Source organism: Neolamprologus brichardi, unplaced genomic scaffold, assembly GCF_056152115.1.
Source record: "Neolamprologus brichardi isolate AB-2024 unplaced genomic scaffold, ASM5615211v1 NODE_ptg000031l+_length_7269946_cov_1, whole genome shotgun sequence".
Classification (NCBI taxonomy): Eukaryota; Metazoa; Chordata; class Actinopteri; order Cichliformes; family Cichlidae; genus Neolamprologus; species Neolamprologus brichardi.
Window position 1 is genome coordinate 4,054,500 of NW_028270136.1, and position 12,500 is coordinate 4,066,999.

Genomic DNA, 12,500 nt, shown 5'->3' on the forward strand with positions numbered 1-12,500 from the left:
AGCATGGTTGTGAGACTCCAGTGTTGGGGAGTAACGGAATACATGTACCGCCGTTACGTATTTAAAATACAAAATATGAGTACCTGTATTCTGTTACAGTTACCGTTTAAAAAGGTGGTATTTAGAATACAGTTACTTTGTTGAAATAAATGGATTACACGGCGGTACTTCCCTCTTTCATATTGTGGCGGGTCAGGACTGTTTGGGTTTTGTTTGACAGCTACGTTCTGTTGTTCCAGGCGGCAGCGTTACGGTTGCCATGGTTACAGGGTGACGCTCTCTCTCTGCGTGTTTTCTGGGTGTTGTTGTTGTGCTAAGCTAATAGGCAGAGTGCTACCAGTATAGCTCTAAAGAATGTAGCATCATAGGCAGTGTAGTCCGTGCTGCAGGGAGAATGGACTGCCATACCCGTTATGTGTCTGTGAGCGAGGGAGGGAGAAAAAGGAACAGTACGAGCTGTCATCGAGCAGAAACGGGAGCTGGAAGCATGTAAATATAATAATAACCACTGCAGCCAAGAAGAGTGCCTGACGAGCCCAGTTGTAAGTAAGCTATTAAGACTCGACTGTACACCGTGTTCGTGTTTTCCTCCAAAAACAATAAGGTCCGTTGGAGCAGCCTTTCAACGCCTCTCTCTGTCTCTCGCTAGCAAAGTTGACCCAGACAACAAAGTAAAGCTAGTTTTCGGCTACGAGCCCGACACGAACCCGCCGTATTAGCCAGAGGTCCCTTTACTACGGTTTACTACGGTACCGTTTACCGCAGACCTTCAGTAACAATAATAAATCACAGCAATAGTACATTCACGTAGTTGTAAACAGCATGATAATATATTAAGTAATCCAAAGTATTCAGAATACGTTACTCTCATTGAGTAACGTAACGGAATACGTTACAGAATACATTTTGGGGCATGTATTCTGTAATCTGTAATGGAATACATTTTAAAAGTAACCTTCCCAACACTGTGAGACTCTCTGAGAAACATGAGGCATTTATCGGTCCACCTTTTTACAAATCTACAGCAGTGACTGAGAGGAAGAGCCGTCAGATGAAAAATGTGAATGTTTAACAGCCTTGGTGACAGGATATGAATGTCAAACTCATGTATGCCAGTGTAAACAAACTTTAATTACACATTTAATCCTGGAGATATTTTCTTATAAGAAAAACACAAGTCTGTTGTTGTTGATAAAGAAATCTGTCAGCACGATTCTTTGGGATTAAGTTGTCAGAAATAAATGTGTAAACTCCAGAAATGTTCTGGATGCTCATCGCACCGACTGTGTTATAAAACAGAGTTTCGAGTTTATAAAAAAAATCTTATAACAAAAAGAGTTTTGATCATTCACATTTTTTCCTGACTTAAAGAAAAACTGTCAAAAAACAGGAACTTTTATGTCATTTAATTGTTTTTTTAATTACTTAATTACTTTGGTACGTAGTGTGAATGTGACATGCTAGAAGAAGAAAATGTAAACAGACAAAGAAGCTGTACAAGCCCGTGAGTTAACAGGAACAGGAGGGGAAACAATTGTTGCAGTTCATTGATCTGGGCCCGGTTACAAATGGTAAATGGTCTGTATTTGTATAGCGCTTTACTTGGTCCTAAGGACCCCAAAGCGCTTTACACTATACACAATCATCCACCCATTCACTCTCACATTCACACACTGGTGATGGCAGCTACATTGTAGCCACAGCCACCCTGGGGCACACTGACACAGGCGGACACTGGCGCCACCGGGCCCTCTGACCACCACCAGTAGGCAACGGGTGAAGTGTCTTGCCCAAGGACACAACAACCGAGACTGTCGGAGCCGGGGCTCGAACTGGCAACCTTCCGATTACAAGACGAACGCCCAACTCTTGAGCCACGATCGCCCGGTTATAAGGCAATTTCCAAATAATTTGAAGTGCGTCATTGTACTGTGAGAAAGATTAGTAGATATTTGAATTTTTTTTAAAACTTTTAAAACAGTTGCCAAAATTCATCCGTCAAAGGCTGAGCTGGGGGATTGGAGGCATCAGTCTGCCAGATGCAAGACTGGCCTGAGGGAGTCCTGCAGAAGCAAGTACCACAACAGAGCAGCCTGCTATGGTTGGCCTGCAAGATGCCAAGGTGACCACGGAGACGAAGGCTGCTGCTGAGGGGCACCCACTCCCGAAAAAGGAGCTGGCTGCTACACTCGGGCTCCTCAGTGCCTGTTGCGGCACTGAGGAGGAGCCACAGGGTCGCCAGAGCCCTGCCTAACACCAAGACTTAATCGTGGCCTGACTCTGTTCCTGGGGAGCTAGCCAGAGGTTGTCCTTAGGACAGGTCACAGCTTTGAAGGAAAGGATGGACATCCTCCTCCTGACACTCAATCTTCACTGACTCCTGCCTAGGGCGAGGGCAAGGGAGTGGCAGCTGGAGGATGGCCACACAACAGATGGTGGAGCGTCCCTGCCTGAGGGCCCAGACACTCCGCCATTGCTTAAGAGACATCTACCTTCCTCACCTTGCACAAGCATCCAAGACAGGGGAGGAGGGCTGGTGGTCTAGCCTTCTGAAAGTGGGTGGCCAAGCTAGATTTGTGACCCGATGGTGACGCAGGTAGAGGGACCAAATGGATGCCAAATTGGCTATTAGACATGATCCTGTGCAGCCTAGCCAGCAGGGAGTCTATAAACTGTCCCTACTAGGAGAAGTGGCCCTCAGGCAATCTGCTCCTGGCTGTGCATGTTGGAAAACCTAATGCAGGCAAGGGACCACCTGTGCAAAGCAGCACGGGCGGCAAACTGCCTGCAGACCAGGTCCTTAAAATAAAGCTGCAGCTGAGGGTGCAAAAGCTGCGTGGCATCAAACCTGGAAGCCACCCCTGCATGTCGGGAAGTGGTTGGCTGACATGTTTAGAGGCAAAAAAGCGAGCATGGGCCTCTCTACTACATGCTGGTAATATGAAACAGTCCATGCAGGACTGAGCTTCCCTGGTCAGCATGGCATCTTGATAGCCTAAGCATAACACATATTTATCATACCCATATTGCAAAGGCATAGAGATGCCTCATCAGACACAATTATGGCACATTTGGACCACCATACTCGCAAAGGGGCGGGGCCAGCTCACACACACACACTATGATTTCCCTGCTTCCAAAAGTAAGTCACAAAATGCTAAGTTTAGGTAACTTTGTTACCATCCTTTGCAGGGCTCTCTGCTCTCCAGGAGCTCACTCTGCAAGTGGAAGAGGGATCTAGCAGAGGTGGAGGATGAACTCCACCTGGCTGTCTATTATCTCATGGAGTCTGGGAGTTGATGGAATGTTGGGGCGGGTGTAATTTTCCTCTGCAGTGGGGTTGGGTGGGCCACCTCGGGCTCAGTGGGGCTTGGCGGTGCTGCTGCGGATGGGTCCCCTGCCCTTGGTGGATTCCAGGGAACGGGGCTGCCTACCGGGGTCAGCAGGGGAGCTGGCTCAAGGGAGGAGGTGCTTTGCCAATTTTATTCCACAACCTACACATCCACTGTACTTACACTCTCACAACACTTATATATAGGGCCTTGGGGGTGGGCACACTAAACAGCATCCAATGGACGGTCTGTTTATTCAACCTTACACATTTTTGATGGACATGAGAAGAATTATGAACTGCGGGCGACAACATTTTTAGCACATCTTAGACCAGCGGTCCCCAACATTTTTAGCGCCATGGACCGGTTTAATGTCAGACAACATGGTAAGGTTCACGGATAAATACAACAAAATAAAATGATACGACCGAGACAAAAAGTGTGGAACTTTGTAAATATAATAATAAACGCAAATTCACTGTTTAATCGTGTAACTTTATTAGCAGCGTCCTCCTGAAATGCGTCAACAACACAGACAGTAACATCCTCCTCTCTGCCCCTTAATGCTCTCTGGTCGCTATGGTAACGTGTAAATAATCCTTTCAAAATAGTTAACTGAGTTAACATACCGCCGACTCCGTTGGTTTGGCCACATTTGTCGAAAGGACCCGAGCCGCTACCCCCATGGCCTACTCTGGTTGACCCGCCCCACCGATTGGAGGGTGCATCGAAATGCACCAAAGAAGACATGGATGAAACAAATCCAGGATGATTTGAAGGCCCTTCGACTTGACCTCGAGCAGGAAGAACCATCGCCTTAGATCGAAAAGCGTGGAAGATAATCGTTGATCAAGCAAGAGAACCTGCGGCACCTACAGCAGCGTACTGGTTGCGCGGCAGACCACCGCCACTGGTCGCTCGCTAAGGACAAGAAGAAGAAGAACTGAGTTAACGATAAAAACCCTGAAAACATTAATCTCACACCCGAGCTTTAACTCTCGGTACCAAATGACTCACGGACCGGTCCGTGGCCCGGGGGTTGGAAGGTCGAAAGACACAACATGGAATAGTAATGGTGAAGACGAGGACGATGAAGATAAGAATGCCCAGGCCTATACAGAGTTAATCACTTTTGATGAGAGAAGCTGCTGCTGATGGCCGCAAGACAATGAAAATATTAAGAGACTATTATGCTGGAAAAGGTAAACCAAGAATGATCAGCCTTACTGAATTGATTTCTCTGAAGAAAGTAAGCAGTGAACAAGTTTGCTGGAACATGACATGACTGTTTGATAGAAAACAGTTTCCTGCAGAGTCCTGCAGATCACTGTGTTTACTCAAGGAAAACAAGAAAAGACAGTGTGATCCTCATCCTATGAGGTGATGATATTATTATTGTAGCCAGTGATGAAAGTGTTTTAAAAACTGTGAAGGGAATGCTAACTGCAAGGTTCAAAATGAAAGATAAACTCGAGCATTTTCTCAGTGTTGATTTCAGTCTCAGGAGAGACTGTGAACCAAGATCAACTCCTTATGAACAGCTGAACTACAACGATGATGCTGAAAATGAAGAATGCCAAGATGTACAGAGAGGCAGTAGGCAGCCTTATGTACTTGACCTCTTGCATACGACCAGATTTGACTTTCGTTTTAAGTAAGCTATGGCAGCAATTCAAAGAAGCAACTTTGGAGCATTACTGTAAAAGCAATCAGGAGACGAAACATTGTGGTACAGGAAAACTAACAAGGTTCTGGGAATACAAGCTCACGGTGACTCAGACTTGGCTGCAGAGGTGACTGATGAGGAGTACTACATGGTTTAGTAAGTCTGAATGAATGATACCTTAGTATCAGCCAGCTGTTGCCTTATCAACTTGTGAGACAGAGTGCATAACTTTGGTGGCAACAACACAAGAAGGTTTGTATTTGACACACCTGTTGCAAACCACGTATGTGCAACAAAAGGGACCACCAAGGATTTTTGAGGATTATAGCATTGGCAAAGAATCCTGTTAACAGGCAGAGATGTAAGCATATTCATAGCACATTTGGGGGCAACTTGAAAGAAAGGCAGACCTGAAATATAAAAGTGGGGTCTGAGGTGGCGGGGAATCTACGGAAATGGGATCTCCATCAGTGGTGATGGGCGCAACGGCGCTTTCGGCACGGCCGGCTGGTTAACCAGCTGGCATTCTGGGCACGAAGCACACCAGCGGCGCACGTCGGCCCAAATGCCCGGCCAATATAATCGGGCCATTATGCGCTCCAGAGTTTTCTCACAACCCAAATGCCCTGCCATGGGGTTCGAATGAGCTTTGCGGCACCAACAACTGGGTGCGGATCTCATTAGTGTGAGTGTCGTGGCTCAATAAAGCCGATCGTTCCGCAATTGGAAATGAGGGTAAGTCCGCGGAGCGTCAGGGCGCACCAAGCGACCATCAATATCTATCACGTGGTCATAGGCTGAGCATAGGGTGTCGTCCCGAGACTGGGGTGCACAGTGGGGAGGCAATGGGGCTACCGTAGAAGTCCCCGCCACCTCCTTCCCCCCCGAGGGTCAGTGTCAGTCGACCCTGCGTCACCGCTGAGCGCCGCGCAAACGTTATACAAATTTACAGACCGCGATCGCATCCCCGCGTACTGCCCCAATAAGCTGTGGAAACCCGGCCAATCCGTGCCCAAAATTAGGGGATGCGACAGGTGCGGGCTAACCGCTGTCTTAACTCTATGCGTTTTGCCCCTGAATTTCAGCAACAGCGACACAACCGGGTACTTGTGAATATCCCCATGCACACATTTCACCTCCACCCACTCTGCTTCCAACAATGCCCCGGGGCGAACCAAGCTTTGGTGAACTAGGGTCTGCGTACAGCCAGTGTCCACCAAAGCGTGGCGTATACCCCCTCGACACCTTACCGGTATGGCCCCGCCACAGTATCTTATCTTATCTCATCTTATCTTATCTTATCCAACTGAAGTTGAATTTGAAGTTGCATAAAGAATGGTAGGTGGTGCTTCTCTTTTGCTACGATGAGATAGAGCATCATCTTACTAGCAAATGTTGCTACGTTGATGATACTATTTGACTTTAATGTGTATGATATTTTTGTCATGCTATTTTAAATCCGGTCCTACAAGTGCATCCAAGAATAACATGCAGATTGTTATCTCAGTCCGTCGGTGGATGGTGAGCAAAAAAAATCTAAATTCTGGGCCCATAAAAGAGGTCAAAGTAACAGAGCTCTACTCAAAAGCTGGCAACAAACAAACGGACCCACTTAAATGAGACCAAGGGGAAACTTAAACAGTGTGTGATCAGCCCACAAAGACAAATAGGCTAGAGACAAAAACCTGACTGAAACTAACATAAGAAATTCCATTTCCCGGGATGATCCACAGTTGTCGTAAGGCCTAATTTGCAGGTCTCCATATAGGCTTGCTCCGCCACTTTTCCACCTCTTAAGTCATCAACCAAGGCACTGGGAGCAGCTGCTACTGAGGTCGCTCAGAAAACAAAGAAAGATGAAATGATACACATAACAGTGTAAAGTAAAAGTGCGCACTTATTTTAGAATACAGTATTGTTTGATTGTATACATAAATTAATTCTAAAGCAAAATGAATTCTTACTACACTTTAAGGAATGTCTTAAAGACATAAAGACCTGGATGGCCGCTAACTTTCTGCTTCTTAATTCAGATCAAACTGAGGTTATTGTACTCGGCCCTGAAAATCTTAGAAATATGGTATCTAAGCAGATTGATCCACCGTCAGCATCGGAAGGGAATAAGCGTCGAAGGCGTTTGGAAAGGGAGGGGGGATGAGTGTGTGCATATCAGTGTATATGTATGTGTGTGTGTGTCCATAGTTCAGCTGAGACAGTGTCCTTCGCCCTGCCAGGCTAAGTAAACAGTCTTCCAGCCAACCCAGGTGGCCTTGCATGGAATGGGAAGAAGAGTCTAAACACAGTCGTCATCACATGCAAACGTTAACAAAGACATAACCTCCTGGATGGAGGTAAGTAGTTGGTGCACACTGTGCAGAATAGCAGCAGCTGAAGAACCAGCCACCAGAGAGTTAACATCAAACTTACCTTTTGACATACATGCTTAATAATTTACCGTTTTTATTTTTTTTTAATCCCCTTCACAACACTTGGGAGAAAATATTCAAAAATGGGAACAAAAACTACATACAAAAGAAGCATAATTGTAGGATTAGGTTTCAGGGTCATGTTCAGGGTTACACCAGAGGTAGAGGTTGAAGAGTCGGTCTGTGAGCCACAGGGTAGAGCACCGGATTGGTAGCAACGTGGCATGTCTCAAAGAAGGAAAACACAACACTTCTGCAAAAATCAACATGTTTTCCATACTGAAATATTTCCCAACAGTTAGTAATGTTTGAAGCTTTGTCATAATTAGTGTTTCACATGACAAGCCTTTATCTGAGCTGTCTATAAAACTGACAAGAAACCCAGAACACAGCATTGCACAACCTGAAAGGACACGCAACAGCAGGTACAAACGCATCATAACAGGAACGATTATTACATTTTTTTATTTATTTAAGCTAACATAAAATAACTATAATTTACTGCTGAGTGGGGCTTTTGTTTGATACAAGCTGCAACTAAATCGTGTGTTCATTAGAGGTCCTTTTCCTTGGAAAGAGCCTGAAGGGAAACAGGCATAAAGACACTTGTTCATTGTAGTTTAATTGGCCCAGCAATTATCAGAACAAATCAAACTGGCATGTGTCCCAGGTCAGCTTCAGTTTGAAATGTGACTTTGTAGAGTTGCACCATATCTGGTTGATCTGCTTTTGAGTTGCAATGATTGCAGCGATTTCAGAAGCAGTCTAAAATCAAAGCAAAGCAACATGCTCCCTCAGGTGGACTATAGTGGCACTGCACTGCCATGGAAGCAGAGGACTGCACGGCAGTTTTTCATTTAAATTTATTTCATCGATTGTATAACTTTTTAAATCAATATATTTATCAGTTATATATTGTTTTTTTTTTTATTCTATAGCTAATAAGTGATAGTAAAATATATGTTCTGGTAAATTACAACATTTTATGTGCTCTGTTGAATACTTCTGTTTAGCCAGTGTTTCTGCTGTTATCTGTTACAGATACCTGCAGTTTATCCTTTAGCACAGGTCCTGTAATGCAGCGGTCCCCAACCTTTTTTGCGCCTCGGACCAGTTTATGTCCGATAATATTTTCACGGACCGGCCTTTAAGGTGTCGCGGATAAATACAACTATATAAAACTAGTATAAAACAAAAAAATAAGATTTATTCATAACACATGGGAAAAGACCCAGGGAAACTGAGTTAATGATAAAAACAATTAAAACCATAAAAACCATGTTTGACCAGGATATGTCCTTCAACGCACATATTAAACAAATATGTAAGACTGCATTCTTCCATTTGTGCAACATCTCTAAAATTAGAAATATCCTGTCTCAGAGTGACGCTGAAAAACTAGTTCATGCATTTATTACTTCCAGGCTGGACGACTGTAATTCATTATTATCAGGATGTCCAAAAAACTCACTGAAAAGCCTTCAGTTAATCCAAAATGCTGCAGCAAGAGTACTGACAGGGACTAGAAAGAGAGAGCATATTTCTCCTGTTTTGGCTTCCCTTCATTGGCTTCCTGTTAAATCCAGAATTGAATTCAAAATCCTGCTCCTCACATACAAGGTCTTAAATAATCAGGCCCCATCTTATCTTAATGACCTTGTAGTACCATATGAATGAATGAAAGCCTTTATTTGTCACATACAGGTTGCCCTGGTGCGAAATGGAGACCCCCCCCGACCTTACACACAAGACACAAACATTACATGGGGTTACAAGTCGGAGATAGGTAGCGTTACAGAAAAACACCGAAATGTTCACACAACGGGAAGGTACAAGAGGAAAAAAAGAGACCTCCCCTCATGCTGTGCTTCCATGGTAGGACAGCACGAGAACAGGAAACAAAAAAACTCCTCTGCACAAAAAAGCACATGAATGTCCACGTCACAACATAATAAGACATAACAAGCCACAGGGTTGGGTAGGGGATAAGGAGTAGCCCCAGGCAACACAGCAGCAATCCTTCCACAGCGCCGTCTCTTGTACAGCGCGGGCCCAGACCAGCCTCGTGTTCCTGGGGGACAAGAAGCATCGAAGGCGTTGGAAAAAGGGGGGGGGAGATGAGTGAGTGCTTATCAGTGTAAGTGTGTGTGTGTGCGTGTCCATAGTTCAGCTGAGACAGTGTCCTTCGCCCTATCAGGCTAAGTAAACAGTCCTCCAGCCAATCCAGGTGGCCTTGCAAGGGATGGGGAGAATAGTCATCACACAGTCGTTATCAGGGAGTGTTTGTCCGGCTTCAGCCTTGGGCCTGTGCAGCTGGCGCCGTGGTGGTGTCTGCATTTTCATCCCGAATTTGTTGATTTCCTTTCCAAACGAGCAGCTCACGAGAATTTTCAAGCTGATCTTACACTGATGCTGGTCTCTCGATCTCCCGTTGGAGAGCCGCGAGCCTCCCCATGATGGTATCAAACTTCTGATCCATGGTGTTATCATTCTTTTGATTCTGAGACCTCACAACTGCAGTGATCCGTTCTGTGATGTGATCCAACTTTCGCTCAAGGGTCTCATCTTGAGCAGGGCCCTCTCTGATGTATCCCACCATACACTCAATGGTGTTGTTTTGAGCCTTCACAGCAGCTGTAAGCGTCTCCAAGGTGTTAACCATGCTGCGTTCGTTGTGAGAGGTCGCGCCTCGTCCCGTCACTTCGATTCCAGTGGGCAGCCTTGGGGGGGTTTGAACAGCCGGTTCCGCTCTCTTATTTCTCCGATAAGTCAGGGCCATGCCAGCTCCGATCAGCAAGAACCCCGTTATCATGGTTCCGAATAGGTAAAACGCACTGTCTTGACCTATTAGAGCATTTCGCTCTCGCTCTGCAGGCCTACTTGTTGTTCCTAGAGTATTTAAAAGTAGAATGGGAGGCAGAGCCTTCAGTTTTCAGGCCCCTCTTCTGTGGAACCAGCTTCCAGTTTGGATTCAGGAGACAGACACTATCTCTACTTTTAAGATTAGGCTTCAAACTTTCCTTTTTGCTAAAGCATATAGTTAGGGCTGGACCAGGTGACCCTGAATCCTCCCTTAGTTATGCTGCAATAGACGTAGGCTGCCGGGGGATTCCCATGATGCATTGAGTTTTTCCTTTCCAGTCACCTTTCTCACTCACTATGTGTTAACAGACCTCTCTGTATTGAATCATATCTGTTATTAACCTCTGTCTCTCTTCCACAGCATATCTTTATCCTGTCTTCCTTCTCTCACCCCAACCAATCACAGCAGATGGCCCCGCCCCTCCCTGAGCCTGGTTCTGCTGGAGGTTTCTTCCTGTTAAAAGGGAGTTTTTCCTTCCCACTGTCGCCAAAGTGCTGCTCATAGGGGGTCATATGATTGTTGGGTTTTTCTCTGTATCTATTATTGTACGATCTGCTGTACAATATGAAGCACCTTGAGGCGACTGTTGTTGTGATTTGGCGCTATATAAATAAAACTGAATTGAATTGAATTGAAAAATCATGAATTTCACACCCGAGCCTCAACTCTCGCTGCCCGGTACCAAACGACCGGTCTGTGTCCCGGGGGATGGGGACCACTGCTGTGACGCATGCAGTACTGTTACCTCTAATTCTGCGAGAGTAAACCCAAACTTCATTTTTTTTGTAAACCTAACCATATAGATTTGGTCCCTAAACCCACTGAATAGTAAACCTAACACATGAAAACCAAACCAAGCAGTAAGTCCAGCAGGATGCGACCCCACCTGCTTTATTAAAATTAGAATGTAACAGTTTTTACACACATCAGATCCAACTTTGTAATAAGCATCCACATTTAAAAACTGATCCTAAATATTGTAACTTTACTCGTTATCATTTCACTGTCTCTTAAGGGTAAAAGAAAAAGAATTAAAGTTTAATGAATCATTTTTCAAAAACTGATGTTTTTTGTTGTTTTTCCTGCTCATCTGGCCGAAGGACCTGCAAGTTTACGGCATGTCGAGACATCCATCTGTCCGTCTGCAGTTAACTGGAATTGGTAAATGTCCAACAGTGTTGGTCTGAATTTAATTAAACTTACACATTCACTTAATGGGCCTGCATCAGTACTATCACATCCAGAGATGGGCAGTAACGCGTTACTTGTAACGTGTTACTGTAATCGGATTACTTTTTTTCAGGTAACGAGTAAAGTAAGGGATTACTATTGCAAAAACGGTAATTAGATTACCGTTACTTTCCCGTAGGAACGCTGCGTTACTGCGTTACTAAAACCGTGATTTTTTGCGAGAATGCCTCATGACAGTGACGTAAGCGAGTGCGACGTTCGTGACAACAGCTGTGTGCAGATCAACAATGGATCATATATCGAGTGCAGAGAGAGTATGAGCGTGCAGCGTTTAAAGCGTGGAAGTACTGACCTTACTTTGAGTTTGATTCCATAAAAAGTGACAAAAACATTAGTGTCCGTTGTGCGTGGGAAGAAAACTTCTTTTTACAGCGAAAAAACCCCTAAACTTCAGAGCAAGCACCGAGTAGCTACGACGTAATGGGAAACTCACAGAGAAACTCGCGGATTCTTCCTTTGACCGCTGCACACCTGCACCAGGGTAAACCTCCGCCTACCCCACTCCTGCTTTACAGGTGAAAATAGAGCAACAGGACCGCTAGTCTTTGACTTTATTTATTTTCTGCTGTGTTTTACTTGCATCTATTTGAAAGACTGAGTGTAAACACAAAAAATATTTTATTTTATGTGCTGGAATGTGCAGAAAATAGGTTTAAATGTTAAACTAATTTCTTCCAGTCAGAGAATGTTGCAGATAATTAAATTTTTGCTTGATGCATAAAGTTAAAAGATTAAAACTAATAAAACAAGTTTTAAAAAGAGACTTTTCCATTTGATTACATTTTGTATGATGATGATGCAGAAAAAGTAGAATTGGGCTGAAAGATCTATCACTTTATCACCTATTCAGGTTGTAAATCGTGTTTTTAAAAAGTAACTAAGTAACTAAGTAATTAATTACTTTTGAAAATAAGTAATCAGTAAAGTAACGGGATTACTTTTTGGGGGGAAGTAATCGGTAA